This window comes from Rattus rattus, chromosome 5 (genome assembly GCF_011064425.1).
Source record: "Rattus rattus isolate New Zealand chromosome 5, Rrattus_CSIRO_v1, whole genome shotgun sequence".
NCBI lineage: Eukaryota > Metazoa > Chordata > Mammalia > Rodentia > Muridae > Rattus > Rattus rattus.
In genome coordinates, this window is record NC_046158.1 from 81,630,531 (window position 1) to 81,637,590 (window position 7,060).

Sequence of the window (7,060 nt, forward strand, 5' to 3'; positions counted from 1 at the left end):
AGAAGTATTCATATCCCTGCCTGAAGCAGAAGGTTTTGCTTATCACAGTGCTCAGTAGACCAGAATGCCAGAGAAGCTGTTGATTACTATACTGTAAGACTATCAGACGTATCTACAGGCACATGCCTTTAATCCTAGCACTTGGAAGGCAGAGGCATCCTGATCTCTGAGTGAGACCAGCCTGGTCTACTGAACTAGTTCCAGGACACCCAGGAGAAACCTGTTTCCAAAAATGAAAAAAGTCAATCAGGTGTTTCTGGTAATGGGAAAGGGGGGATGTTAAGACAGGATCTTACTATGTAACTCAGGCCATTTTGAACTCACTATACTCCTGCCAAAGCCTGAGTGACAGGATTACAGACACACATCTCCATGGCTGGCTCTAGAAGTTAGTCAAATTCTCCAGACATACAACATATGCCAGAGTTACATGACACTGAACAACAGGATCAAGACACAATATTCTGTTGGCACCTAGCTGGGAAACTGAAATACTTGCACATGTAGCTGTTGTGGTTTCACTTTCCATACTCCATCATCTCAATCCCTTTTCTTTCTGCTCTGATAATCTGGAACAATATCAGCAAGTCCAGGAAGACCAGTACATTTAAGGGGAAGCTGTGTCTTTAGGCTGACTTCCTGCCTAGCCCGATGCAGTGATCTCTGTAAAACAAATGTGTCTGTTTCCTGTTTGAAAGAAGGGAAATGTTTATGCAAAACCTTAAATCACTGCTGCTTTTAACCTTTTGGTTCCTCCATTAGAATCATTGTATTGGTGAAAAAGAAGTATAAAGAGTATTCTAAGCAAACCCAAGGGAGAGTGCAAAGCAGTGGAAAACACTTGCCAAGGGTCCTTAATCCTTAGTACTATGCACAGTAGTACATTTTAACAACCCAGATTTCCCAAGCTGATACTCATTTTAATACCTGAGACCACAGTATTCTGTTGTTTCCATAGTGATACTAAGTAACAGAAGTACTTAAATAGTAGACTAGCCTTAAATTCATTTGTAGCCCAGGTTGGCTGTAAACTCAGCAATCCTCCTGCATCAGGCTCCCAAGTTCTGGGTGATAGCAAGTTCATGTGTACCAAAAAGATTTTTCATCAAGTACATCTTTGCTTCAGCTTGACACAGAAACCTGGTGAAGTATGAACATCACATAAACACGGCTCTTAAAATCTCTAAATTATTTTCATTTTAATATAAATCAAAGTATTTCAAGTATACTTTTCTAATTACCCCCCCCGTCCTGTGAATTCAGCTAATTATAGTTCATTTAACCTAAGCTTTGCCTTTTCACCTCTTTTCAGAAGCAGTATCAGGCCTGCCAATTTTTTTTTGTCAATATTATTTCCTCTGTATTTGTACATCAATTTGACACTGATTACCATATTTGATCCATCTCTTTGCTGACTTATTGGCCTAAATAGTAATTTATATTCTCTTATGTACACATTTTCTTGTGATATTATGCCTAAATATAGAACAAACATACTTTGTAGGGAGATACAGTATGTTCAGAATGGGGTTTGTTATTTTTAAAACTTTCCCAGATACTGTTGTTTTTGTTTGCCTGTTTGTTTTTGAGACAGGGTCTCAAGTAGCCCAGACTGGCCTCAAACTCGATATGTAGCCAAGGATGACCTTGAAGGGTTTTTGGCATATTTTTATATGGATGGATGCATGTCTGAGTATAGGTATATGCATATGAGTGTACATACCATGGAGGTCAGAAAGGGGCTAGAGCTGGAGTTACAGGTATTTTAGAGCAGCCCAGTATGAATCTAGGACCTGGATCTAGAAACCGAGTCCTGTGGAAGAGCACAGTGCTCTCTTAGACACTCAGCCTTCTCTCCAGCCCTGACCTGAACTTTTGATCCTCCACCTCCCAAGTGCTGGAATTACAGGCTTGTGCCAGCAATCCTGGTTTATATCGTGCTGAGGGTTTCCAGCTGCATCCCAAACACTGTTATTTTATTCTTTAATGTTGTGTTTGAAATTAAATCTCAGTTTTCTCTCACATTACACAGTTCTTCACAGACAAAGGTATGTGGGGATGGCACCAACTCAGCATCATCCAAGTCTGGATTCTGCAGGACCCTTGGAGGATCAGCATTCATTCTCCAAGTGTGCTCCACTCAAAACTACCTGTATATACCTTGGCCATGGGTCTGCTTGCAGGTTTGACAGCATAAGACATTGAACAGACCACCTGGGCTTCCATTCATGCCCTTATTTATTTCTGTCAGGCTGGCTCACTCTGATACATAATCATGCACTCACCTCACCATGAGTCACTCACTCTCCAGCCATTCCTCACTCCCCTCAGCTTCTCCCTTTAACTTAAAAATGTGAAGGCTAATGACCAAGAATTTGGAGGTGGATCAGGTAATCTTTGAAACCGTACTTTCTGCCATAGTTGAAGAAAGGAAAAGGTAGTCAGCAACCCAGAAAAATTGTAAGATACCCCACATCTTTCCAGACACACCACCTCCCTGGGGAATGGTCTGAATGCCCCAGCTAACTGAAGGCTGCCATCAGCTGTATAGCTTTCTGGCATTTGAGAAAAGCTGCCTGGAACTCTACAAATATAGTTGCAAAATGCTCATGGGAATAATCTTTTAACCAGTGTTCCAGTGAGGACACTGTGCTGCTCATTTTGAAAGAAATGAATAGTGAAAAAAGGACTCACTCTTTGCCCCCATGAAGGCAACCAGCCAGTGACTATGAACCTTAAGTTAGTGACATCTGGACCTTGACATGAAATATACCCACTGTGCCCCAAGTAGCAGTGCCCTAATATCCAACATGTCAACTGCAGAACACATTAACTGTTCCCACATAGCTGATGCTTGTGCTCAGTTCACCTGTGGCTCTCTCCTTCACAGGCTCCATATCCAGCTTCTTCAGGAGTCCTACTGTTACCAGCCCTTAGGTTCTCTTTTCAGACTATCTACAGAATTGAAAAGGAAACCCAAAGCCTATGTACAGATTGGCTGGTGGCTGGACTCAAAGCCACCCAAAGAGGGAAACTGCAAAGGGACAGTTCAAGGTTGACCATATTCCATGCTGCCTATTTCTGTCATAGCTAGTACTGAGCAAAAGTGCTTTCTCACCCCAATACTCTATAGAAGAAAGACCAAGATGACCAATTTACCACATAATGAAGGGCCAGCAACACCCAGCCTAATAAAGTAAGTAAAGATATCTCTTTAAATGTTGTGGTCCATTTGAGGGGCAGTATATATGGGGAGGAGAAGGGAAAGTGTGACCACGTGTATCCCACTCTATCTAATTTGACCAGAACACCAAACTACACAGAAGTTTCAAATTCAGCCCACCCACCTAGTTCATTTCAGGAGCTCTGAAACCTTTCATTTTCTTTTCTCCATTGGGAGAGACCCAGGGGAGTATAGTCTGGAGCCTAGAGTTTCTTAGGAACACACAACATTTAACACACTACAGATGAGACTTACAACAAGTCTCCTGGCCCTCAAAGCCGAAGCAGGACCAGCAAACCAGGAGTGGAGGCAGAGGCAGAACCAAGGGTCTCTAGACTATCCCTGGAGTCGAGCTTGATGTTCAAGGCATACAGCACAGGAATGGTGGGATGATCCGGTACTACAGCTCTGGAGGTCCTTCTCACTGGGGTCCTTGAAAGCAAAACATTTTTTTTCTCTTTCCAAGATAGAAGAGGTCCTAGGATTTCTGTGAAGTGAGAGGAGAGCTGGGATCTCAACTGCCTGAGCCATGATCTCCAAGATGACGACTCTGTCTGTCTGGAGCTGCATGAGGTGCCTTCAGGCAGATTCTAGCACATTCTGGAGATCCGAGCTTCATTTCTAATGAAAACTCAAAGGCTTAGTGGGTGGACTCCTGACCCCAGAGTGCTGGGAGAGCCCTCAGGACTGAGTTTGCCTCTCTAGAGGTGTCTATGGGGACACTCAAGTTTCCTACTCAGCAGCCAATCAGGATCAAGTTAAAAAAAAAAAAACTATATTGCCGTTTCTTAAAAAACACTCTTAGAAGCTATATTCAATGATCGATGTAATAAAAAAAACTTTGGCCAAAGACACTGAACTCTTCCATGCACTTGTTTAGGTGAATTGCATAGTTTTAACCTCATGGTTCTACTTGTCTATCTTTGCTCCTCAGAGATATCTGGCAATATAGGGAGGTTTTTTGTTTTTATGACACAACTTAAAGGGGCAATGTTAATTGTACAAAGTAGATGGAAGTGAAAGATACTTCTAAAGGCCATAGTGTGTGTGTGTGTGTGTGTGTGTGTGTGAACACTATCACTGGGGCCAAAATGACAGTAATGCCAAGTTTGGGAATGCCTGTTTCATTTCAAGAGGAAAAAAATGTTTATCAATAACATTTTATATTAAAAACATTGAAATGACATTGGCAAAAGAGAAAACACTTAGAGACTGTCTTGGTGTTATTTTGCAGAGACACCACAACCATGGCAACTCTTATAAAAAGAAAGCATTTAATTGGGGCTGGCTTACAGTTTCAAAGGTTTGGTACATTATCAACCTGTTGGGGAACATGGCAGCATGTAGGCAGACATGATGGCTGGAGAGTAACTGAGTTCTATATCCTTATTCACAAAGAAACAGGAAAAGAGAGAGTCTCTGGGCATTGGGACACTAGTCGTGGTTCTCTAGAATAACAACTTACAGAAAGAATCTCTCTATATAAAGGAGACTTACTGGAATGACTTATAGGCTACAGTCTAGCTAATTCAACAATGACTGGTTGTTAACAGGAAATCCAAGAGTCTAGGAGTTGCTTAGTCCACAAGGCTGGATGTCTCAGCTGGTCTTCAATAGATATTGAAATCCCAAAGAGGTAGGCTCTAAAGCCAATGAAGAATGCATCTGCTAGCAAAGTGAGGAGGGCAAGCAGGCAAAGAACAAAAGCTTCCTTCTTCCATGTCCTTATTTAGACTTCCAGCAGAAGGTGTGGCCCAGATGAAACCTGTGTCTTCCCACCTCAAGATCCAGATCAAAGATGTGCGTCTTCCTGCCTCAAAGGTCCAGACTAAAAGTGGCTTTACCCATTTCAAACCAACCCCCCCCAAAATTCACTGGTGTGCCCCTACTTTTGGATTATAATTCACTCCAAATGTAGTCAAATTAACAAGAATAGCCATCACAGTTGGTATGGGCTTTTGAAACCTTAAAACCCAATCCCAGTGACACACTTTGTCCAACAAGGCCTTACCTCTTGATCCTTTCAAATAGAGCCATTCCTTGGTGATTTAAGTATTCAAATCCATGAGCCTATGAGGTCCATTTTTATTCAAATCAACACAGAGGCAAAGTGTAAGCAAACATAAAACTAAGTTATAAACAATTACCACTTATTTTGGAGGGTGATGTGCAACTATAGTCTTTTTCAGACAAAGATGATGTGAGTTACACAAACAGCCCTCTGTGAATAATAATTTAGAAAAGAAAATCCTTCCAGGTAATTACTTCAAAAATGTTACAAGGACTAAAACTAGGTGTCCCAAACCAAGTAGAAGTATAAAAATAGATGTTCAAAATATTCCTACAGCTAGCCAGGATGTCCAGTATTTCAAGCCTGACTTTCACACCTAACAATACAACTCTCCTTGAGTTACTGTTTACCCCTCAGATGTTAATAAATTTTAAAATTACATTAGCAGGGAACATGGTGGACATGTGTGGCAATTAGAGAAAAACCTGCAAGAATTGGTACTCCCCCTACCACGTGGGTCCTAGGATTCAAACTGAAGTCATCAGGCTTGGCAGGAAGTACCTTTGCTCACTGAGCTATCTCACTTGCCCATTCCTTTTTCTTTTTTAATATTGATAGTTAGGGATTGGTTCTAATGCTTTGAATTAATGATTCTAATGATTTGAATTAATTCGGCTCTCAAATCTGGAATCTGCATGTCCAAACCTTGAAGGTCCTTATTCCCAATAGGCTTTTGATCAATCAATAAAGAGCCAACAGCCAATGGCTGGGCAGGTAGATTAAGGCGGGACCTTTGGATTTGCAAGGTCTAGAACTGGAAGAGAGAAAGGCAGAGATGCCATGATGGGGAAGAACCCAAAGGCCTGCTGCGGCATGTAAGAATCTCGGAAAGTGGCCACACAGGCCACTTCCCCAATTGTGTTTAGGGTAGCAGAGATGAAATACAGATTTTAAAAGATGTTAACTTAGGAGTAATAGAGGAGATTATTTGCTAACAGCAAGAAGGATTAGAACTGCCAAGTCTGAGCTAGTCAAGGCATATTCAAATTAACTCTCCTGCTCCTGTGTGCCTGTGTGTGTGTCTTTCATTATCTTGTGCAGGTGCTCGTAGAACTGGTTGGGAGCACAAAGCGGTTAATTACTGCTCCAAGAATGCAATTTGAAAGTTTCTTGTAGGGTTTTCAGTGGATGTAGAATTGCAAATGAAAAAGGGATGTGAGCCCCACTCCACAGATCTCATCCTAGAGAGAGGGGTTCCCAAAATGAGAAAGGACTGGAGACTTCTAAATCATCTGGTATTCTTATTAAACTTAAGACTCCAGGGTTCCATCCAAGACATTGTATCTGTTTCCCCAAATTTAGCACTTGAGAGCAATGCATTTAAAAAAGTCAGGGTGGATGTGGTGACTCACACCTTTGATCCCACCACTTGGGAAACAGAGGCAGTCAGATCTCTGTAAGTCTGACCAAAATAGGGAGTGCCAAGACAGCCAGGACTACACAGAGAGACCATGTCTCCAAAAACAAATAAATACATAAAAATTAAATATCCCTTTTGCACACCTAAATTTGCGAATCTCTGTTAACTAGAAGAGACTGGATGTGTTATGCATTTCTACAAAACAAAATGCCCAAAATATTCAGAAGTTTTTCTTCCCATACTATCAACTTATCTCTCTTCCCAGGGAGTGATGTTAAGTAAAGAACGTTGACAATCACCACACAGGTGGAAAATGTCTGCAAACTCTAGTGACGATTCTGGAAAGAAGCAAACAGATTCTAAGATGGGAGAGAAAACGTCGAGAGAAACGTGTTGGGAGAAGAAT